The following is a 14,262-nucleotide window of genomic DNA, read 5'->3' as shown; positions in this document are numbered from 1 at the left end:
AAACTTGGACGCTCAGTGAGAGAGAGAGAACATTGAAATATACTAATGTAGTAAGAAGCCTTGATAGTGTAGTTAGCAAAGTTGCTTCTGGCATCACTAATGTCAGACGAAGAGGTTATATGCATCAGGCAGCTGGAAATCAGAATACTCTTTGTGATTGCTGAGGTAATTTCTGGAGTACAGTCTTATATTTTGCGTACCTCAGGGGTAAGGAACTGAGTTGATATTCTGAAAAGTCAGAGAAGAGTAACAAAATTAGCTGAAGTGAGAAAGAAGTTGGAAAAACGGAGTCGTTAAGTATGTATAATTTTTTGCTATATGACATACATGTAAAGGAAGAGGCTTTACAAGTATGAAGGTGTACCTAGAACTGACTGTATAAATTTGAAACAAGGTAAATATCCAATTAATATCAGCAGAAAGAGTCTACCAATGAGATCAGTTAGCTTATGGAATGACACAGTAGTGCTTATCAATGCACACAATTGCTTGGAATGTTTTAAGTTAGATGTAATGCAGTAGTGGAAAACAATCCTCTTTTGGCAAGAGTTTGGACTACATACTTGAATAAGCAGTTTTCATTTTTAGAGTCAATGATTCTATGATAATACAGCTTTCTTGAAAATTATAGATACACCTTTTTCTAGTGCATCAGGTAATTTGATGAAAAAGCAAGGATTTACTACATCTGTGACTTTCCAATTCCATTTTGTGCCTTAAATTTGTGATATTTATGCATGTCTTCATTACCTGTAAATTAGTTTCCTTTTAAACTACAGGTGCATAGTGCACTTGGGATAGAATAGTTGTATTTCTTACAATTTTAAAAGCTGTAATCTTTGTATTTTTTAGAACACATTTCACACAAGGTGCTATAATTTATTACTTGTGTTTTGTATGCAGCTAAAATTGATAAAAGTTTGAAATATAAACTACATTTACAACACCGAATCACAAAATAGTTGTTACACTTGTTCAGGCTAGCAGTTCTATTTGTCCAAAGTTCTTAGCGTACTGTTTTGTAAACTTCACTTGATTTTTGATCCATGAGGAACATCATGGCGGTTTTTAGAAATATTTCTCAGTTAGAAAGCAGAAGAGTGTGATGAAATACGAATAACTAAGCTTAGATTAGGTTCTGTGTCTCTTTTTTTCACTGTCAGGGCAGCTCACTGAAGGCCACAGCTATCAATTCATTGAAAATTTCATTGCATACTTTAAATATGTGATTTTGAAATCCTTGATCAGATGAGTATCCCACTGATACTACTCCTGTAACAAAAGGAATACCTGCGGTATAATACTGTGTTATGTTTGTTTTCATTGTGGCCTAAGGATATTATCATATGTTAATCAAGAAGCTATTTTTATATCCTTTTGTACATGTGACATGAAAAAAATACAGCACTCTGGTAAAATCTTGGGTTTGTACTTTCATAAATCAACAGTACTTTAAAAAAACTCAAGCAACATATTCTTTTCCACTTCTTTTTTGATTCAAGCTTTTCACTAAAGCCTCAATGTATACCTTTTGTTTTAATGTCTTCTCAAAGCTAGTGAGAATTGCAGGTAAAATCCTTTTACCATTGACTTCACATGGGACAGGATTTTATCCTAGGTAGTTTACTTAAACTTCAATATAACATCATGAAATATTTAATTATCTTGTTAAATGGACATAAAAAGTTAAGTATGATTTTCATATGGTGCTCTCTTTCCAGCTTCTTTTTGACACCTGTCTTTTTGTCTTCCTCTCTGCAATATTCCTGGTTTTCTAAAACATTGAAATCCTCATGTTTATGAAAGATTAGGAATGTATTCAAACAGCATCTTTAATGTTTTGATGTAGTCTTTAAAAAGTTGTTCATATAAAGGTGTTTTCTTGTGCTACATATGCCTTCTGGAATGGATTAATATAGAGTATGACCTTATGAAGCTTTTTAAATGACTCTACACAGGAAAAGGCATTTGGAAGGAGATTCCTTTTTCAACAGGTGACGTCTCCTACTACTGGTAGTAACATAAACACATCATCCTTTTTACAAACTCCAGCTGAAAGCAGTTGAGTTTCTTGAGGATCCCCCCAACACTCACACACTGCCCCACTGGGAAAGGCTGTTCAGGGACAGATTGGGTGAATCACCTTGTTCCGCAGTCTAGAGCCAGATTCTGGCCTCAGGGCATGGGCAGTGCAAAGGAATAGGAGGCTGAGAAATTGCACCTTCCACCTTAGCTGCCAAGAGGGTCACTGAGGTCATTGTGAACAGTAGTGGACAGCTGTCACTTCTCTGACCCTGTGCACAAAGGGCGTGTTACAAAAGGGTTCTTTTGCTCCACTCAGCTCTTTTAGTACTATCTATAAGCCTATATTTCTTGAAATACTGGTACGCCAAGATAGCTATGCCACACTGTTCTCAATGGTACAGTTCAAAATTAACAGCCTTGGCGAAGTGGTGCAGTGTGCTGTTTCAGATTCCCATTTAACATAACATTTAGCCAAGTTCATGTTAATGGACAGATTGTGATGACTAGTTAACAGGGAGTTGCACAGAGACCTTTTCTATGACCAGAGGAAACTTACCTTTTCTTACCCAGAAATAAATATGTGCATTTTAAATACAGGTCTAGCTACTGCTCTGACTGTGGTACTTACAGTCTTAACACTAGCTTACTTTAGTAGGTATGTGGATATTTATATGATTGCTAAATAAACTAGAATGAAAACAAATTACAACCATTACAATAACTTATAATTTAAGGTAGTTGCTACATTGACAGTTTTTGTGAATTTAGCTCTTAATTAATCTGCCTTAATAAAAAGAGGAAGGAAGGTTAATACAAGTAGGTGTTCTGCACTAGGCAGGAGGGCTTCATAAATCAGAATTTTCAGGCAGGCAAACTGGCTGCAGTTGTTTATAAAGGATTGATTAAATGTGTTTTTTAACAAAAAGGTTGAAAGCTTTTCTGAAAATTAAATTTTATTTCATAATGTGTATTTAAAAATGTGCTCGGAGATACTGTATTATTTATTACCAGTTTACAATTTAAATTCATGCTGAACATACACTTTTTATAGATGATTAACTGTAGCCCATTAAAATGTTTTATTCTATGTTTGTTACAATGACTGTTTAAGAAGCAAACACCTCATGTTTCTGCAAAGCTCTGTGTTCTCTTACTCAAGTGAGTTGCAGTATTGTTAGTGCCTACTAAGCTTTGCAAGGCTGTTCAACTGGCAGGTTAATATTTGCCAAGGATAGCTCCTTGAACTGGCTTTCATGACAGCACACTTTAATAGTGGGTGGTACTCTTGGTTCGGTGTCTGGAACTCTACGCCACTGATGTGTTCTAGGGGTCTTGAGTGCCTTCAGTAGGATTGAAGGCTTTACAGATGTCAGTAAGTGATTCATTCTTATAAATTACCAAATTGAGATGAGCTGTCATGTGAACTCTTAGATCAAGAAACTGAGCATGTCTGACGAGTGAATTTAAGGCTGTACCAAGACAAACTGTGGGGAACCTGGACGTTGGGTAACTCTAGCCCTCTCATAGGAACTTGCTGTCAAGTTCAGGCCTGCACCTGGTTGTGGCTTTCGAGTTCTAAAATGTACAATACTTTGTGTGTCATGCTGTGTCAACTGAAACATGTTGTGTTTTTATTCACAGCTCTCTTGCTTCTCTGTTCAGTCTTGAATGTATTTTATGTCCTTTCAGTTGATGGCTTTTTAAAAGTGTAAGTATAGAAATACTTATCTAAGTGTATCATGTATAGAATTGTACTTAAAGATTCTTGGTAATGTAAATGCACCACAGCTGCTCATTATTGTTATTTTTTCTGAAATGCGTTATCATTAGCAGTTTACACAGACAGGAAAACAAGATAATACGATACTTTTAATAACTTATTTATTTGCAAAGATTATAAGATTTGTTGAGCTATAGATTCAGATATTTGTTTTAGAGATTGTTAATACTGTAGCACTGTAGAAATTCATTATCAATTAAAAGACATGTTCTAAACTATGTTCTATTTGATTTTTTTTTTTTGTAGCATGTTGAAGGCAGTTTGTGTAAATTCTCATCATGTTACACCAGACTTGTATCTGTTTACAGATACTATACTTTTTTATCTGGAATTATTTCACAAATTAATCTTGAGGTCCCCTGTAACATATTTGCTCTTAGCCAGCCTTCCTGTTTATATTTCTTAAAATACTTTCCATTAAAAAGAGGTAGGTTTAAATAGTAATGCTTGTTTATCAAACAAAAGGGGAAAACCCAGGGCTTTAAAGAGAATGTATAGCATCTGTCAACATGTATGAAGACAATTGCGTTACAGTCGTCCTGTAATAGGTATTAAAATAGTGGCTATTTCAGTGCTTTGGAACAGGACTTTTTGGTGGTATTAACCTTTGAGGGGGGTGCAGGCAGTGAACATCCTCTGGCTGTCCATGACTTAACAATGACATTGCAGCTATGAGGATTTTGTTGCCATGACAACACGATAAAGCAATATGTGAGCATTCACACCTACTTCTTTTGAATTAGGAATCAAGTGGTTGTAACCCCAAGGAGTTTAACTACCTATAAAGGCTAAATCCTGTTAGTCAGATGTATTATAATGGAGATATAGATCTTCTAATCTGAAAGTCACAGAAGTGTCTACTGATCTAAATTTAAAGGACAGGATTTGCTTGTCCTGGTTCTCTACCAACAATAAACCAGTCAGATTTCTATGGAAGCTAGTGGAAGAATATCCACTGATCTGAGCAGGAGTATGATGGGACGTTGGTATTCACATATTCTGTTCTGTGTAAATATGGATTTACCTGCAAAGGAGTAAACTGTAGCCTCCCTGTTAGCACTCTCAGGGAGAGAGCACATGCTTGTTGTGCAGTAGCTGTTTTACGGTGGCTTGCCTGCCTCCCAGCTTTACAGTGCAACTGCGCCCAGCACCGCTGTCTGTGGAACGCACCAAAAGACCAGGAAACCTCCAGCCTTACACTACTATTGCATTATATAATCTGAATTCAGCAGAGTCACAGAAACTCCCTTTACATATCTGCAGAAGTATCTTTTATTTCTGAAATTAACCTAGGCCCAATGACACATCCCATTAAAAATAGGCAGGGTAGATCAGCCCTCCCAGCTGCTTGGACATTCCTAGTTTGGAATGCTGCTGTCACTGAGCAACTTCAATTTTCATATGTAGTGTCTTGGCAGTCTGCGCTCATACCATGCTCATAAAATGGCACTTTGCCTGCCCTTAAGTGGCTGTTCCAGATTCAGTAGAACAAATTGCAAATGACGAGCAAGAAAAGATTCAGATGGGTGTCCTGCTTCACATGCCAAACACTCTCCAGTGCTCTTGATGAGAATCCCGGGCGCGCAGTCAAGTTTTTGTGCCTCTTAATTTATCACGTATGAAGTTGCATTGTATAATAGAATAGGCCTTCAAGTCATGAAGGAAATAAACAAATCTGAGTACTGAAGGCAGCAGATTACAATTTATTGTGTAAATTAAGTCTGGGAAGACCATTAAGACTGGGATTCACCTGGTGACAAAACAGAGACAGAATTGTGCATCTTGCAACCAATGCTTGCAACCAACTGGAAGCCATTACTCCTGTTTTCATTCAAAGTGAAGTGATGTTGCTGAGAATAGCAATATGGAATTCTTATCAGGAGGCGTCTTTTACAGTGATCATCTCTGACTGGGGCTCAATTGATTTAACTTTCCAATCTCTACACCATATCCAGCAAACTCTTAACAAAAGGTTCTACCTCAAGAAAAAAAGACCCTGGAAACAATTCCTTTAGAGGTTCCTAAATAGAAAATTTATCTTCTTAGGTATAAACATTTTTGAACCCTTTCATACTCTTAAGGAGAAATAATAATTTAAATCATATGAGTATTTCTTTATTTATTTTGTTATCTGTGCTTACTACAGTAACATGGTGGTTGACAAGGACTTGGAAATCTAGAGAACACTGCCCAGATCCTAAATATTCTGGTACTAAATCTTTAAAATTATGTTGAAATTTTAGGGTTAATAGGAAGAAAGTAGAGGCACAAACGAACTTTTCTTGGGTGGAAAGAGTAGCTCAAGTCTTGGGTCTACCTGTTCAGCTCTGTTTGATCCATAGGCAGTGTCTCCTTTTGTCTATCATGTTATAAATTTCACTGTGCTCGTACTTGATACAGAACTTTTTTTAAAAAAGAAATCAATAGACGTAAGTAGTTACTGGTAGAAATGTGTTACTGTCATGTGAAACTCGGGTCAGAAAATAAAGGGCATGGTTTCTATGTTTCTCAACCCTTTTAAATGGACAGACTGTCTTATCTTAAAAACCATATTAAGTAGTGTTGCCATATTTTTTATTTTCCATGAAACCAAAATTAAGCTACTTTTTAGATTGTTAATTTCCCACTTTTTTTTTTTTTTTTTGCTGTGTGGGAATGAGTATATGGCCTGGATGATTTTCTCAGTTGTCTCAGATCCAGCAGTAGTCCGCCGTGGAAGAACAGTGAATCTTGATATTCCTAAATTGAGCAATGGCTACATTTTTTAGAAATAACTTAATTCTCCCAATAATTGCAGGATGAAGATAAAATATTAAAGACTAATATTTTGTATGAGTGTTCTGAATAATGTCAGTTTTGTGTGAACAAGTTGGGTGGGGTTGTTTCTTTGTTTCCACCTGTATATTATTTACAAACTACTTACATCATTACCTACTGAATATGAAGTCAATGGGCTTTTGTAGTTGGCATATACATGAGTTCCTTGAGTTTATGACAGGTTTGTAATCCACTTCCTTGTTCATTAGCTTTAACTCAGCTGCACATGTTTGTGGGAAAGATACAGTGATTTCTCCATCTGTCTGAAGTGAGCATTATACTTCAGGATATCTTTCTCAATGCATGCGGTATTTAAGCATGATTCCCTTTTTGTCTTGTTTCCTTCTGATCTATGCAGGCTACTGACAGAGAGGAAACTGTCACAAGATCTCTTGTAAATAACATCAGGGTTTTGTCAGTTCTTGTTTCACTCCAACTCCTCTGAACAGTTGCTACAATCCTTGAGCTGTTAAACAGCACTAAGTTGGAGATAACTCATCACCTTCCTATGGTCTTAAAGTATGAGGGAGCACAGCGTGCAGAAGACAGGAGGCCAGCAGAGAACAACAGAGCTAACATTTTGTGTTGGGTGAAGAGTGAATGGCTGTAGCCATCTGCTGATGGTAGTATATAGGATATATGTTTAGGGAACTGAAAAGGAGACTCTGTTTCTGAGTCAGTCACTCCTGGATGGCTGCTGTGCTTGTGACTGGAACAAGTTTGGTATTTAGCCCTTGGTATTGAGAAGACACATGAGACACGCTTCTCTGATGAGTGGTACCATTTATATATCTGCTCTTGTTTTTCATCTCTGGGCACACTATGTGCCTGCAGTTGCACAGTTTGCGGGTGCTGCTTTCTATATGTTAAAAGAATTAACACCTTCTCTCAGTGTTTTAATGTAGCTTAATTCTGAGATGTCAAGAATTTCTTGGTAGAAATAGCGCTTTAGACTGATCTGATTACATCTTCAGACCATTAATATTTCGAGCAGCAGAAGTAAATCTATTCAGACTGCATGTACTTCACTTTAGAGGTGATGCTCAAACCCTCAAGGTGCCTTGTGCTAATACTAGGATTTCTACCTTTCAAGGGGCTTTAACCTCTCTGTTACTCAGCTATACTCCCATTACAGGCCCATAGCTTCCCTCCAGTGATGATCTTCCTTCAGTGTGTATTTCATATTTCCCTAAGAGGCTGTGACTGTTGTACATAAAAATGTTCAGAGGCCAAGTAATATTAGCTAGTATTTCCTCTGCTTGAGAAAGGGTATTACCCTTGTTTTGGTGATGGTAAGCATGGAGGTTTTTTGATCAAGGAATGCTCAGATTCAAAGCTGTGAGATCTACAATGAAACCTGGATACCTTAAATTGGAGGAAGGGGTTAAATTGCTTCCTTAGTTACTAGAAACTCTAAGACCTGTAGCAGGTACATATTGAATGAGATAATTAGGCATGCTTTTAAAGTCAGCTGCAGTCAGCTATTATTTCAGTATTTCTTTGTCAGAAACCACAGGTAGCATGATGATAGCAAATGCCCTCAGAGCACTACTCAGGCTAACCAGTGTTGTTTCCCACTGCAACTCTTCTTCCATGGGAAACCGAGAAATAATTACTATGTAAGTACACTGAGCTCTAAACAGCTGTTATTCTTTAGGTACACTATTTACTGAAAAGTTTCATCTGCAAGTAATACCTCTTGAGATAGTGCATGGGAAGGATGTGGCAATTTAGAAAAGCCTTTAAGAGGTCAGGTTTTCAAATGTCACAGCTGGGTAGGTTTGAAGTTCACAGTAGGTTTAGAGATACAGACCATGGGATCAGATCCTCTGCTGTTGTGCCTTAGTGACATTATGCTGACGTATACACATTTGAAGACTTGACCCTTAAAAGAGGTTTTCTAAGAATAGTTCAGAATTTGAGTATGTAGTCCATGGAAATGGTGATGTTTTTCAGTTTGAATAAATGCTAGAAATACTAGCACTCCTTTCAGAACAAGAATCGTAGAAAAACAGATCTGGAATCAGTGAGGGATTCTGTTCTGAACCAGTTCTAAATTAAACCTTTTTCTGAATATTCTGATACTGTGAAAATGCAGTTTTCTGTCAAAAATGCACTATTTTCCTAGGAAATTCCTGGCTAGCTCAGTCTCCCAAGTTCTGAGACTGTGGATGTGGGCATAGGGAGCCGGGTGGAAGGAGGCGAATGCAGAGCCGTATTGCCTCCCCCAGCTGTGAGGGAGCAGCAGAGGCTTCCAGGCTGGGACAGCTGCTGTGCAGGCCCACAGCCCCGGTAGAATGGGGTCAGTAGGTGGAGAGACAGCCGGCTGCCAGGGGCAGGCTTTAGAGGTACCAGCTGAAAGAAGCTGTGGAAGGAGCAATACGGAGTGAAGCCTGCCAAGCCAGGGAGGCAGGGAGTGGCCACAGGGAGCAAGGGACTTCTGTCCTTCGGAACAGTCCTCAGTCACTTAATGCATGGTCGTTAAATCTAGAGGAAAGATTTCCTGGGTCTTTTGCTCTGCAAAAAAAAGGGGGTAATGTTCCTGGAGGAAAAGGGGGTGAAGGATTCATTAATCCCAGACATGAGAAAAATAGAGTCGCATTCAGTGAGATCCCACTGTATTAATTTTACCCCACTCTGTCACTTACACCATGTAACCTTTTATCCTGAATTAATCTATTTCTTCCCAATATAAGCAATGGGATGGAAACATCTTCTGACATGTCATGGCATCTATTTTCTCTCCTGGTGCCTTTGACTTCGAATTTGGAGAACAGTGAAAGGAACTTGAACTGGGAACCAGCTAACTCCTCCTTCTGTGGGCAGCTGTGCCTGCCTTTGTACGGCATACCTCCAAGGAGTGCTTCTGTGCATCAGGAGGTTAGCCCTGATTCACCTCACCTCTGTAGTGAGAAAATCCTCTAGGGTCTGTCTGAAACACTTACACAGCCACTTCCCTGAAGCCTTTGGAAATCCCTGAAGTGGTCAGAGTTTTGCTAACAATCCAGAAATTTGAGATCCTCTGCTGTCGAGGTGATCTATTCCGCAGGAGAGAGGAGCCAAGAGGACTTGGCTTCAGACTTGGGTAGCTTCCAACCCTCTTCTGATACAGCAGGCAGGTCTTCAAAGGAAGCCCAGCCACTGCCGTGAATCTGGACTCTTGCAGTGGTTCATCGCTTTCAGTCTGGGAGTGTAGATGAAGTTAAAAAAATCCCTGTTCTAACAGTTCACCCATCTAATTTTTTATCACTATGACCTCTGGGAAGTGTGACAGGCTGAAAGAACCATATTTTGTTCTCAAAAGCTTAGAAAAAGGCTTAATGTTGTGAGAGACAATAAATTGGCTGAGAAAACAAAGGATGAAATGACAGCAAGAACTGTTTAGAGAGTAGGAATGTGGGATTTAACAACAGTACACCATAAAAACAATCTAGTTCCAAAGTATAAATGCTGATCTTACATATGGGAGGTAAATTGAGAGGTTTCCATGTCTCCCAGATTTTTCTGACACAAGGTGGACCATTTGGTGGGAACTAGTGTAGGGCCATGAAAATTAAGATGCTGGTTTACACCACTTCATATGTATCCCGTTATGTTTATAAAACACGTCATGTGTATTTCTCTTTTCTATATTGCTTTAAGTTTTCTAAACTACATCTCTAGTTCTTTCTTTGGAAAGATGAAAGAAATTCCGCCACTCTCTCATTTTGTTGTACTAGGCCTTACTTGGTTTAAGGCTATGGCAAAGACAATTTTTCCTCTCTGTTATGTGAGTCCCTTCTGACACTGAGAATATTATATTGTCTTCACAAAGGATTGATGCTGTTTATTGGACATAAAACTAAAGGGGGCACTAAAACCTATGATAATAATACAGTATCTGCAGACAAATAGCTTTTCTAACAAAAAACAACAGAATGAGTTATTGCTGTAAGTGTCAATTAATGCATTTAAAATGCTTTAATTGCACAGTATCTATTTCAGAATATTGAAATGCAGAGGTAATTTGGGCTAAAAGAAGATATGATTCACAGTCAAGATGTAAGCTGTGACTTGACAAGGGGTTTAATAGCTGCCTCAGGCAGATCAGAATGTGTGATAATGAGAATCTAGAAGAAAAACACATTGTGGAACTGAACTCTGTAGTTTGCCAGGGTAAGTGGTGTCAGTGACTAGCTGGTAATGCTCCTTCTACGAGGCAAAGAGGCAGAATCAGTCACTCTTGACAGCAGTGATCACTGCAAGCTTAGAGCTAGTTACAAAGTGCTCATTTTTGAAGGGAATACATGCATTTGTATATAGTCGTATTTATATATGTACATACATCCATGTATAAATATAAAAATCTATTTTTGTGGGGTACAGTTCAATGAAATGCATTTCAGCGTGACAAAGAAGTAGGTTCATGATAAAGCCTTCACCAGTTTACTGTGCTCTGTTATCTGCTTGTGTCTACTGCCAAGTCCTTTCTGGGAAGCTGTAAAAAGAAAATTATTTGCTGGCTTAGTGTTGGACTTCGACTCTGTTCCCTTCATTACTACTGTACTCTTCTCTGCAGGGGATCATTTTACATTTTCTTAATTGCAGAAACAGCTTGTGATGTTGGCATTGGTTGTACTGAGAAATGGATTTTAATGAAGTGCAGTTCTCTTACTCCACTGGAACTTCAGCATTTGCAAGCAGAATGATAGCATCCTCTCAAGATAATGCTGACAACTTTGTCACCAAGAGGACAGATTTATTTGGCACCCATGCATTTTATGGCAAGATTGTGCTTTATAAATGTCTTGCCATGTTGTGTTATGTTTACCTGTATTTTTGTGTTTGAGAATATTGCAACTTGGAAGTAAAATGAAAGGGAAGTTGGAGCTGGACATTAAGATGAGATTCCTTTCACCTAACTTTAGATTTTTATGCCGCAGATGTTTGCGGACAGATTTGCAGGAGAGAAAAATGGACACCTGAAGGACTCAGTTCATTTAACCTCTTGTAGACGTCTAATTTGAGTTGAGGTGAATTCCACTTCAGCCTCTTTGGCTGTAAAGATAGCATACTGCACCTGGCTCTGCAAGCAGTATTCCTACAGGTACACTGATGAAGGCCTCCTGCATCCACATGGTTCACAGGCTGCCCCATCAGGAGAACACTGGTTGTATCATGTAACATTTTTAACTTTAAAAACTCTCCAGAAGAGATCAGTCTCCAGGATTTATAAGCCCCACTTGGAGCAACTGGAGGAAAACATTGAAGATGATCTCTAATGGGGGAAATGAGCCCCCTATTTTTGAAGGTTTTGTCTACGAGAAAGTTAAAAGTCCTGCATCTCTTGGAGGCTTCCTAAGGAGTGATACATATGTGACTGTACTTTCAGTTCATGCTTGTTCCTGCCCTCTCTCCAATGGCTTTTCAACCCAGTTGTGAGTTTCAGTCACCTTAAAAAGAGGCAGTAATATCTAAAAGACATTGTATTTCTAGATTTTAGAAAATTGGTACTTGAATAGCAAAGGAAGAGCCAAGTGAGTGTCACCATAAAGGAAAGGTGGCAGCATCAGCTGGGCAGGTCCCTGCTCTGTTGGACCCGGCGCTAGCTGAACAGGTCTGCACGCTCTGGCTGCCCTACCAGCACCAACAGGCCCTGGACAAGCCACTGTACCCTGCTGCCTCTCTCTATCTGCTACCTACAGGACGTGAAAGAAAGCAAGGATTTCAAGACTGTTGTCATTTGAGCCTACTCAGCAGCTAAATGCCACGCAGCCGCTCACCCACCCTCCCCCCACTTGGGAATGGGGAGGGAATCGGAGGGGCAAAGGGAGACTCACGGGTTGAGGTAACAACAGCTTAATAACAGTAATAGAACAATACACTGACAGCAGTATCAACGGGTAACGTACCATACAGCTGCTCACCACCAGCCGACTGACACCCACCTGGCAACCCCAAACACCAAGGCATTGCAGCAACACTCCTGGAAGTGAGAGCCCCTCCTGGCCCACTCCTGCCTTTATATAGTGAGCACAGTGTCACATGACGTGGACTATCGGCCAATCGGGGCCCAGCCCTCCAGCTGTGCTCCCCCCGCCCCCGCGCACAGGTGAGGGCACTGGGACCTGGGGAGCCCCTGGGGTCTCAGGGTGCTGCAGCTCCTCCCGCTGCCAGACCAACGGGAACTCTAGTCCAGCCCCAACCAGGACAACTGTAAGAGCAGAAACTGGGGTTGCTGAGGCAGAAAACAATAGGTAATGGCTGAGTCCACATTGAAGGGTTGGGTGGGTAAAAATCCAGGCTAAACTGACTGTTCTGCACATCATAATCACTCATAACGTTATAAATACCACTAAATTCTAGAAGTTGAAGAAGGACCAGGAGAATTTGAGAAAGCAAGATGGACATACTGTTCAGAAACTAGAGCAAACAATTGACTTGCCTTTACCTGCAGCATCCTTTTCTGCAATCCCTAATTTCCTACTGTGAAACCCTCTTGGCATCCCCCTGAAACAGTTACAAGCTAAAGAAAATTGCACTATGTCTGCACTTCTCTTTAGTTAACAGAAAAGAGGTCATCTCTGCTGCCTGGGTATTGTCCAAATGCTATATTTAATGAGTATACTTCAACATCTTAACAAGAGAAAAAGGTATAGAAAGGTTGTTCCTCCAAGCAATTTATCACAGGAACTATGGAAAGGTCAACAATGGAAATTCTGTGAGATGCACAACATGAATTCAGTGTGTAAGGAGATCAGCATCCAGGCTAAAACGTCTATAAGAAAGGGAGAACTGTGTCCCACCACTTGTCAGGCTGCTTGTAACCAGCTGGAACAACTGCTTAAAATCAGCATGTGCCTGTCAATATTGTGGCTAGTAACTTAAACTTCTTATGTCTTTGAGTTAATCTTGGGTGGGCATTCAGAACATCTCATGGACATCAGTCCCTGACATGCTGCCTTTGTTCCCTGTGCTTCTCTGCACAGTCCTTACTCTCTGGCCTGTCCTATCAACTGACTTCTTGGCCTTTCCATTTTCTTCCTTCTTTATCTCTGCAAGGAACTGATCCAATTTCCTTTTCTGTGTCTTTTGTTATTCAGAAATCACCATGCTGGGGTAAGAAATGGCTTCACAAGAAGTTACTCACTGTTACACCTATATTTAAATTCATCTTCCCATGACTACAAAGGCTTTTGTGATGTAAATTTTCTGTTTGATCTGTTGTTTTCTCATTGTATTTTAAGGATTTTTAGTGTCCTGCTTTTAAGACCAGTTGTTAGGTAAGGAGGTAGTGTCTGTCTGTTAAACAAGAAGCCACAGTCCCAGTCCCATAAGTACTGCTCTGCAATTTGGTAGGGCTTTACTCACCAGTCTTTTCAAGTGTCCTTTTGGCAAGTTCAGTACTGTTTTCAGGAAGACTTTAGACTGCAGCTTATACTGTTTTGAAAAGCATCTGAAATTATCATAATCATATGGTAGTGTATTATTTATCATTAGCATAGATGACATGGGGAGGCCAATAGATAAGTACGAGATTACGTGTCTTGCATTGTCACAGTGCTATTTCTAAGTAGTGGGAATAATAATCCAGATGTGGTATATATAGTTAGCATAAATAACTTCATTTCACGCTATACTGAACACTATGCATAAAACAT

This window comes from Tyto alba, unplaced genomic scaffold (genome assembly GCF_018691265.1).
Source record: "Tyto alba isolate M040663 unplaced genomic scaffold, T.alba_DEE_v4.0 Super-Scaffold_38, whole genome shotgun sequence".
Lineage (NCBI taxonomy): Eukaryota > Metazoa > Chordata > Aves > Strigiformes > Tytonidae > Tyto > Tyto alba.
This window is presented reverse-complemented; position numbering follows the sequence as displayed.